At 38.1% G+C, this 11,050-nt stretch overlaps 1 pseudogene; it reads left to right on the top strand.

Moving 5' to 3' along the window:
- The first annotated feature begins 484 nt into the window (after window positions 1–484).
- The window catches only part of LOC149829659 (actin-interacting protein 1-2 pseudogene), a 32,614-nt pseudogene continuing 22,048 nt past the window's right edge, over window positions 485–11,050 (top strand).

Genomic DNA, 11,050 nt, shown 5'->3' with positions numbered 1-11,050 from the left:
TATTAACATTAGAGAGAGGGTTCCAGTATACATGAATGACAAAGTAAGGAAAAAAAATGACGAACAAAGCATAGAACATATATATATATATAAAATAAAACGAGGAAGAACGAGATGTTGGGATGAATCCCTGTTAAATGTTGCAATGAGAGGGTCGAATCTGCTATGCACAGATCGAGCCCTGCTCTAATGCCAAGATACGTGGGACCGAAAATATAAGGGTATTAGGTTTTTATGAGAAATGAAGACAGAGGGAAGTTACAAAGAAATGAGAAGGGAAGGGAATGAAGGGCTTACCTTCCTTCGAACAACAGCAGAGGTCTTGAGAGAAATCCTTCCTTATTTTTTATTTGCAATAGAGTTTCCCTTTTGATTGATTCGATCGGCTGTTGTTGTCTTCTTGAAAATTCGGGGCCGGATTGACCTTTCTCCAACTGTGTGAAGATGGATGGATGGCTGCCGTAGGAGGGTTGAAGGTAGAAAGATGGGTGATGGGTTTTTGCAGAGGAAGCTTGGTGATGGACCGGTGCTTGCCAGAAATGTATGCCTCAGAAAATTAGGAGATGATCGATGTCCCCTTGGGATGGAGTTGATGTCTCCTTTTAAAGAGGGAACGGAGGCTTCGAGAAGAGATGAAGGGTATGATCCAATGGCTGATGGAGATCTGGTTGTCGATGGATGATTGAGAAAGGGGATGACAGTTGAGCGATGGTGGATGGTTCTGGAAGAAGGTCTGCAGGAAATCAAAGGCTGAGAGAGGAGGAGGCCGTTTGAAGATCTGCGATGGAGGGAGGCAGCGAGGGGGCGCGGGAAGAGTTCGTTGTGAATTTTCTCTTTTTCCAAAAGAAGACTCCTTTTAAGAAATTTTTGTAAAAATGGTTAGGGAAATGAGGCTTTTAGCCAAAATGGTTTCACACGGCTTAAAATCCTTTGTTTTTCTTGTAACTTTTCCCGATTTTTTGGTTTTTCATGTTATTTTTCTATTTTTTTGTATTTTTAGAATAAAATCTTAAAGTTTGCGAGAAAACAAAAGTTAAAACTAATTTTTTTTGTGTTTTTGCAAAAATATTCACAAAAGGGAATTTTTCTGAGAATTTAAAAACTATCTTGAGAAAATTTCTTCAGAAATGGGTTTGTATCTGGATTTTTAGGAAATATTCAAGGTTTACAACCTCGAACTGAGAAATATAGGGCCGAGGATCCAACAAAGTGTCGGATGAGCCGCCCGAGCTTTTCAAAATCATTCCTTTGGTATTTTTGTGATTTTATTTTGGAAATCGGACAACGGGCCTCAGATTTGGATTTAAAATACTGAGTTCAGACCCAGAGTTAAACTTGAATATATCAATGTGGAATTTAATCTAGAAATCTGAAGAAAGGCTGTAATTTAGTTTTGAAATTGCTTTGATTTTCTCAAAAGATGGGGTTTAGGGGCAAAAGGGTCATTTTATAAATCTTTAAAAAATTTGGGGTGTTCACATACTTGAAGAAGACAATAAGCAGATTAATGATGTATTTCAAAAGAGCAAAAAGAAAGAGGAGAGTACGAAGAAGAGATTTCAGTCCGGACTGCAGATTTAAATACAAGAGAAATCGATAGGAAAAATGAGAAAACAGGTACCTTAGAAGGAGACAAATCAGTCATAGAAGGAACCAATCTTCAATATTGAACCTGCTGCTCTGATACCATGATAGAAATCATGGGTTCCTTTCTTCATCTACAAGCAACAACACAGCATGGGGAGAGAGAACGAGGCTGCAGCAAAAATCCCTAATCAGGGTATTCATTTTTGCTTCTCTGATTAAATACACACAGATACAATAGCTAGGGTACGAAAATACCCATTACATGTTATGATAAAATTATAGCATGTCATTAATGAAACATTAATGAGCATGTGTTTAAAATGAAAGGAATTGGGTCTGGATCCTGAGATCCAGACTTTATACTAAATGACAGTATCTTTTCACGCCTAACCCGTTTATTAAACGGTTCGGGTTCGTGTTAGGGGTATGCCAACCCAGTTGACCCGTTTAATAAACGGGTTAGGCGGGCGGGTCAACCTGCTAACCTGCCAATCCGTTTACCCGACCCAACCCGTTTATAAACGGGTTGGCGGGTCGTGTCGGGTTACCCGTTTAATAAACGGATCGGGTTCGTGTTTGCCACAGCCGACCCGTTTAATAAACGGGTCGGGTTGAGGTATGCTGACCAGCCAACCCGCCGGGTCGACCTGCCAACCCGACCCGATTGCCACCCCTAATTGAGATAGGCAACAATGCTCCATCTTGAGGTGTTGCAAAGATATCTATCGAATTGATTTATGAAGTCAAGCCTTGAACTCTCTTGGAGAATTTGCAATTCTGTTCAGAAAATTTGAAGTGCTAAACATCTTGAATGCAACTCTTTCTTATTAAAGTGGCAAGTCACCAATATATGGTTGCTTCTTTTCATAGATATTATTTATCACCATAAAGCTTCCTAGAAGTTTCACCTGAATCTCTGCCTTTTGTAATATTGCTTTTACATGAATTCTTTTCAAATGGCCCAAAAGACATGGCTTTATAATTTGGCTTCAACATTTAAGCTTATGATCATTTGTCTCTTTTCTATTCAATGGTACGGAATTCACTCTCAAAGAAAATAAAACCAGAGGCGGTTCTTTTATGCACATACATGCAGGTCATCTATTTTGTACTTCAAAGGAATTGGCATAGAAGATTCCTTTTTGATGAGTAGCCTTCAATTTTTTGAATATTCATGGCCCATCTCAGTATCATTTCATTGTGCATGAATTGATTAATCAGGCTAATCGGATAACAGATATGTTAGTTAATTCACAAGGCTCCAAACTGACTAATAACAGTATCTTCCAACATATTCTCTCTAAAAGATAAATATACTCTTTGTTGTTCTTGTAACTTCAATCTCTAAGAGGTACGTAAATGAGACCAATTTCTTGATGTCAAATTCTTGAATTAGAAACTTAAATAGCCTTTGAAATTCTATATAATATTCCATTGAAATAGTTTGACCAAAATATGCAAGTAATATCATTTTCAATACTCCTTGAGAAGAAATAAAAAATGAATTGAGATTTGTTCACGCCCATGCTTGAAATGAGCAGTACTACATCTTTTAAGCAAGTAATTCAACTTTATGTTCATGTGGTGAAGACGAAGAATAGAGAAGAGATAACAGGAGGTACCACAGGGCTGTAAAGTGCCTCATATGGTGGGTGATGTCGCAGTCAACTCTCTTGTATGTTATGTCTAACTTTAGGTTAACCTAATTACACATATACCTTTTGAAAGGTACACCTTGCCATGTAATGATATAATATGACGAGCAGTGCTTCATTGGCCTAATCATAGCACTATGGATATTGTTTTGTTCTGACATTGTTACCGTGCCAGTTGTAATTTTGACATATAAAATGTCATGAGCAGAAATTCTCTTGATCCAATGTTCACAACATAAGGAATTGATTTGTATGTGACAGTTGACACTATTTGTTATTCATTATGTAAGTTGTACAAGTGGAATTTGATTTTCGCACGTGCATGGTATAGTCAACCTCTCTCACGCTCTCTATAAACAGGCAACTAACTACAATTTGTATTCATACATGTGCATATATGTATTGGATAAACTGGGAGCTATGTCACATAGGTACGGGTGCAGATGCGGGGGCGGCGATGCGGCACTTTAAAAGAACTTGGGTGTGGGGGTGCGGGAGGGTATATATATATATATATTTTAACACCACCCCTTTACCCTTTCTCGTGGTACCCCATTCTCAAGCCCCATCCCTCTTTACCCCTTCTCGAGGTACCCCCTTATTTTTTTAATTGGGGGGGGAGGGGGGTGCTCGAGGTACCCTTACCCATTATCGAGCCATGTCCCTTTTTTTAATGGACAAAGTTAACCAAGTCCATTTTGGACAATGATATCCTTGGGTGCGGGTTGACCGAATTGGGTGCCACACCCGCGTCGCGTCGACGTGGGTGCAGAGGCCTCTTTGGTGAGTCCCTGTGACATAGACTGGGAGCATGTCTGTGCTCGCTAGTATGTCTAATGGCAATAACATGTGAAACATTTCCAAAGGCTATTCGGTTGGAGATTTTCTCCTCGTTTTTAAGTTATATTGTCCTAGTCCAATTTGATGATTTTATCAGGTGTTCTCCAAATATTTGGTCCTCTTCTTTGATGTTCGGATAGTAAATATCAGGGATAGTCCATATATTCTTGTCTGGAAAGCTTTCCAGCCAATTATAAAAGTTCAATACACGGTAGTATTGCTCACCAAGTCTGATGAATAGCATATTCCTTTAATAAGGGACAATTTCTTAATCTACCTGCCAAATTCCAATTGATGATATCCTGCTGTGGGGCTTATATTTTGCTGACTGTACAACAACTGTAGCTATGTACAATATGTTCAACTTGCTTTTGCTACAAGAGATGATCCTTTTCCCAAAATTTTACAGGTAAGGAGAATTCCGCTGCATGCTGATCAGTGTGGTGATGAAGAACAAATTGATATTGGTGCACAACCAAAGGACTTAAATATTGCACTTGATAAGCCCGAGCTGGCATTGCTTTCAACTGATTCAGGAGTAATCATGCTTCGTGGATCCAAAGTGTTGTCAACTCTGAATCTTGGGTTTGCTGTGACGGCATCTGCAATTTCACCTGATGGAAGTGAGGCCATTGTTGGTGGCCAAGATGGGAAACTCCACGTCTATTCTGTCAATGGGGACACTCTCACTGAAGAGTCAGTCCTTGAGAAGCATCGTGGTGCTATTAACGCCATTCGTTTCTCCCCAGATGCCTCTATGTTTATTTCTGGTGATCTCAATCGAGAAGTTGTTGTATGGGACCATGTCACTCGAGAGGTACCATCTCTCTCTCTCTCTATATATATATATATATATATATATGTGTGTGTGTGTGTGTGTGTGTGTATCAATCCTTGAACACAAGCACACACACATAACAAAAAGAAAACAAGAATTGGTGTATGTACAGAGTCTACAGACAGTATGCGAGGGAGATGCACATTATAACACTTTGCAAACCATGTAAATCCTTTTTTTTTGTCTAAGAGAAATAATTTAAGCCAGGGGATAAGAAATCTTTCAACAAGCTTACAGAATAGATCAAATTAAGATTCTTAACCACCAGTCCTATTCCGACCAATCCAAGCTAAATCCCCATCTGGCCATTTTATTGGCACAATCCAAAGCTTGTTTGAACAACCACTGAAATGCTGGATAAAACCAAAACAAATGCTCAATTGTTTTGTTCTCATCGAAACAGAAGTAGCAAGTACTTGCAAGCTGGAAACTTTTGTCTTTCAATTTGCACTGGTTATTAACCTTATCAAGTGCTAAGAGCCACACAAATATCTTGGCTGTAGGATAGGGATGGAAACCCTGGACGGTGTCATTTGGAAAGTGGTCTACATCTTTACAGCCAAAAGCATGGCTAAATGAAGCTATAGAGAACATAACACATCCATCACATTTCCATATAAGGAATTCTCGCTGTCAGAAATTTTCCATGGGCCTAAAAATCCAATAGCCATAACCAAAACCAATCTTCTACCTCTTGCTCCTTGAAATTCCTTCTGAATTCAGTGAACTAACTAGCTCTTCCTTTCCAACATTCACTTACAAGTATGCTGTTATCTCTGTTTATGTGAAAAAATGGTGGATATCTTTCAGCAAGAGTTACATCCCTGGACCATAAGTCAGTCTGGAACCTCAGCTTGACCCCTTTGCAAGCTTGATTTGAACCATAAACTTAATTACCAATTCAATCACCCCCCTTTGCAAGGTCGTACTCCCTTGAAGATTTGATTATTTGGTTCCAGCCAACCACACCACCAGCTGAGATAGAGCTACCATTTCCACGTACCAATCCATTTATCCCCTTCACCCAAGCCTATGGGACCAAAAAACAAGTTAGATTCCAGATTTGTTCAAAGCTAACAGTCAGATCTGCCTATGATTCCAGTAAGTGTTTTAAAATTTAACATTCAAAACAAAGAAATCTTCTGAAAAATATTAAATCCATAGAGAAGAAAGAGGTTAGAAGATTAGAGGAAAAAGCATGAAGATGAGATTAATAGATCACTTCGTCATGGCTGCTCTAATTCTGTGTCAATTTTTGTCATTTCAATTTGACTCAATGAAATAGGAAAGAGAAAATGAATATTCCAACTACAACAGGTTGATGTCCCAACTCATTAATCACATGGGATGATCTCTCATAATAGATTAATCCTCACTAGGATTGAGTTAATTTTTTTTTATTAGTCAAGCTAGGTTTGCCTGAATATGGCCCGGTTGAGATAGTGTGACTCCAACTGGTACTACAAATCAATTACCCGAGCCATTGATGACAATGATACAATACTAATGCATGTTACCTAAAGCAAAAATAAAAACACATATTGAAGAAATGCCACGTATCCTTACATCTTGTCCTTAAGAGTTAATTAAACAGAAAGATAAGCATTGTCAGGGATAGAATGGGCATGTTACAAGCTGTCTGAAATTACAGAACACAAAAAATTTGACATGAAGCAAGTTGAAGGAACTGGGAAAAGGAGGAGCCCAGTAAAGATTGGAGATCAGCAATAAGCAGGAATATTACTATTGGGGACCATAAGTTTAGCTTTAAGCAACAATGGGATTACAAAGCAAATTGTGGTGCATAAGACAAATACCAGTTTTTGATAATAATGGTGTACTTTGCTATTAATTGCATGTTCTGGATTTTCATGAGAAGGTGACAAAGCAATCAAGACCTAGAATGAATTGATTCGGCGCAATATCCCTGTTATGAAAAATGTAGTAGACATTCATTCTATTGTATGTCAATGGCATTCTAGATCCAAAAACCTTGAAAATTCTTAAGCATTTATGGCCTTGTGTGCGGTATTATAATTACCCTTGTTTTCCTAGACTACAAAATGCCTATGTCACACGGACTCGGCTAGGGAGGTGCCGCACCCGAGTCGACACGCCCCGACACGGGTGCGGCTTCGGACTCGGCCCGGACTCGGTCAACGCCGAGTCGGACTCGGTCAACGAGTCCAGGCTGCGTCCGTCCACATTTTGGACTCGGTCAACTTTGACCGAGTCCAAAAATGTCCATTTTTAAGACAAAAAACAAAAAAAAACAATTTTTATATGTCTTTTTTTTTAATATATAACCAGACTGTGCAATGCATGCAGTTGCACAGTCACAGACTGTGCAACTGCAACTGCACAGTCATTGTACACAGTCTGTGTGACTGTGCACAGTCTGCACAGTCACAGACTGCATTGCACAGACTGTGTGCACAGTCTGTGTGACTGTTTCACAAGTCACAACTTATGTAAAAATATGTATAAAACACGATAAAAGGTAACCCAACCATTTGAGATAGCTAAATAAATGTTTTTCCAGTTTAAAAAAATACTAGTTTCACAAGTATTAGAAAAGCTAGCTTAAGAACTACCATAAAGAAATGGGAATGCCAAATTGAAACTTTCGAAAAAATTAAGGTCATAGTTTTGGCTACTTAATTTTAATTGTTTACTAGAATTATATATATATATAGCCGAGTCCCCGTGTCCAAAATTTTTGAAATTGCGCCGCACCCGTGTCGCACCCGCACCCGCACCCGCACCCGCACCCGCACCCATGTGACATAGCAAAATGCCATGGTTCAATTTATCAGGCACAATGTAAATCCTATATGGTTTTTTAATTTTCTTTTTGTTTCCTAAATTCTTTTTACACACATTAAAGTAGTGGAAGGCTGTCATGCTTCATCCATGTTTTTTTTTTCTTTATTTTTGATAGATTTTGTCACTATATTTAAGTTGTTCATACTTCTAACTTTTTGGTTCCCATTTGCATAGTCCATCTCTCTTTCTTCCTTTCCCTTCCGCATTAATCCTTTTTAGAAATGTAATGTTAATTACCAAGGTTTGATTTTTAACTTCCTGAACATTTGTCTCACTAACCAGTTGACTATCTTCTGCAGGTTAAGCTTAAGAACATGTTGTACCATACTGCTCGTATAAATTGTGTGGCTTGGTCTCCTGATAGCACAATGGTTGCTACGGGATCTCTAGACACAAGCATAATTATATATGAAGTTGATAAGCCAGCTTCAAGTCGTATAACCATAAAGGGTGCTCACTTGGGAGGTGTTTATGGATTAGTTTTCAATGATGATTGCACTGTTGTAAGCTCTGGTGAAGATGCATGCATTCGTGTGTGGAGATTAGTGCAGCAGTAACGGGATCATAACTGCAATTGATGGTTGATTTGGCTTTGGAAGCAAGTTGTGTGGCCTTACATTTCTTGCTCTGTGCAGTCTTCGTCAAAAGAATTCTTTGTTTTGTTTGTAGGAAAACCCTTTCCAGTTTGTCTTTGATTGAAGACTAGAAGAACATAGCAGAATGGCTCGTGTTTTGATATGATTTTGCTGATGTGAGTTTTTCGCCTTTTTTGGGTTATATTGGGTGTTTTTTTTTTTTCCTTCTCCTTTTGTCGGTCTGATCAGCCATGCATACACCTAAATATTTTCCATGATCATATTTGTGTATGCAATGTTCATTGCTGGAATTGTGATGAAATAATAGAATGCTTAATCCCTTGGCCTATCCGCACTCTCTTCTTTGTTCAAGCATGGATATTGCTTTCTTTTCGGGGGGGGGGGGGATGAAAGAGACACTCTTTCGTAGGAAAGAGAACTTTTACTAAGGGAGGTGAAACAAACATCTCCATGGAAACCATGTGGTGGTGTTTACATAATAAAGGCAAACAAGCATCTTTCCTGTCAAAATGGGTTCACACCACTGTTGTCTGTATCAGAATCGGACTTGTATCGTTTGGCCCAATGATTCAGGTGAATCCTCCAATATCCATTCTCAAGTGAATTATTCTGAATTGGCCAAAAAATAATTAAAAAATATTGTGTCAATCAGAACGTGACACATGTTAAAGCCATTAAAATAATATAAAAAATTAATTTTAATCTATTTTTTACATTTTATTAAAAAATAGCCAATTCAGGTCAGTATTTTCTGGTGCATCGACATTCAGGACAATATCGACAACACTGGTTCACACCTTCCCCCCATGGGAAAGAACTTTTTCTCATGCGTCCCTTCAAGAAGTGGCTTCCCTTGGGTGGGGATGCAATAAATGCCCTCTTGATGATATTTCGATCTTAAGAATGTGAAATAAGTCTCCATATGGGAACTGGTAGTTGGAGGGAGTTTATGCATTTGACAAAGTGGCAGCAGTCCATTTCTGGATTTGGCATCTACCATTTTATGAGGTGGTAGTTGCTAAATCCAGGTTTCAATGCAAATACAAAGGCCGTCTCACCTCCTTTCTCAAATGCATAAAGTGCCTTAACATCATTCTCTGGCACAACTGCCACTCAGTGAATCATATTTTTGATCCTATATCCGACCAAATTTGATTGTTCAGTTGCATTTGATAAGCTAAAACTATTCGAGTATAATTCGATTCTCATTTTGCTATCAAATATGATAAATATCCAAATTTGAAGGATATCTGAATCTGTTTATATGTAACATATAGCGATTACGTAATGATTTATTGTGATAGGTATTATTATGTACAATGATTACTGTGATAGCGATTACTATGTATAGTGATTATTGTTACCTATGTATAGCGATTAGTACGTATAGCGATTACTTTGATATTGATTATTGTGTATATGATTACAGTGATAGCGAGTGTGCAACGATTATTATATATAGGAATTACTGTGTATAGCGACATGTAAAAGTACAAATGAGAGTAATTTTGATTTGATATAAATAATATGTTATTTTGTGCTACACAGAGGTCAGAAGATAAGTAGAGCGCCAGGTGAAAAGCGCAAAGGGCGGTGTCAGTGGCCTGCAGTTCTGTCGTAATATGGACATCTGAGTGAATATCAGAATGATCAATTATGAAATATGCACTTCAGTGGCTTTCTCGTGTTGGAACACTATGACCCACCCGGTCAATAAGTGAAATCATAAGATGAACACATTCCAGTTTGATTCTTTTGAGATCACCATGACCCTAGAAGATGTGCCACAAATTACGGGTCTTAAGTGCCATAGAATTGTTGTCCTAGCATGAGATTCAAACTATAATGCAAGGGACAAGTGCACGACCCTTCTAGGAATGTCGATGGAGGATTGGGGTCAATGTATTTTTGGTGAAAGCAATTTCACATTAATGAAAGTTTCTTCTTTTCGTAATAAATGGGAAGGCCGGTCTGCTACATGTGCATCTGAAAGAGCTGACCAAGAGTTGCGCAGCTTCCTTCTTTATTTTTTTGGACTTACTCTATTTTCGGATTTGTCTGGTTCGAGGTTAAGTTACCTGTGGCTGCAGTTCTTGAAAGACTTCGATGAAGTAGACAACTATGCATGGGGTGCTACTATTCTTGCATTCTTATGCAGTCAACTTTACCGTGTGAGTAAGGGTACAAAAACCGTCGAAGGGTTTTAGCCATTTGTTAAGGTAATTATTTATTACATATTTGGTAGTTATAGACTAATATCGTTGAAGGTTATAGTCTTACTAATATATTATTTTTGTAGGCCTGAGCATGAGAGCATATTGTCGCCTTTTGTCCTCAGTGTGGCCCTGCGATTTATGGTTTTTCCAAGATCGACCGATAGGCTACAATAAATGTCAAGGAGGATAATGCTAAGTTCATTTTAGATGGTCTGCAATTAAATGAGGTAAATGGTTTAAAATCGTTTATAATCGTTTCAGCATTTATCATTCATTAGTATAAATTGTTGAAATGTTTAGCATTCTTAAGTAATCATCGCTGCAAGAATTTGTCTTCGTTAGTACAAATCATTATCGCATTAGCATTTAGCATTCATTAGTATAAATCGTTCTAATGTTTAACATTCTAAAGTAATGATTGCTTATAAGATTTTGTATTCCTTAGTACAAATCGTTATTGCTTTAGCATTTAACTTTTATTAGTGTAAATCT

The sequence above is a fragment of the Nuphar pumila genome, chromosome 8, assembly GCF_984573655.1.
Source record: "Nuphar pumila chromosome 8, dmNupPumi1.hap1.1, whole genome shotgun sequence".
NCBI lineage: Eukaryota > Viridiplantae > Streptophyta > Magnoliopsida > Nymphaeales > Nymphaeaceae > Nuphar > Nuphar pumila.
Note: the sequence above shows the minus strand (reverse complement) of the source record. Positions and strands in the feature narration are given on the sequence as shown.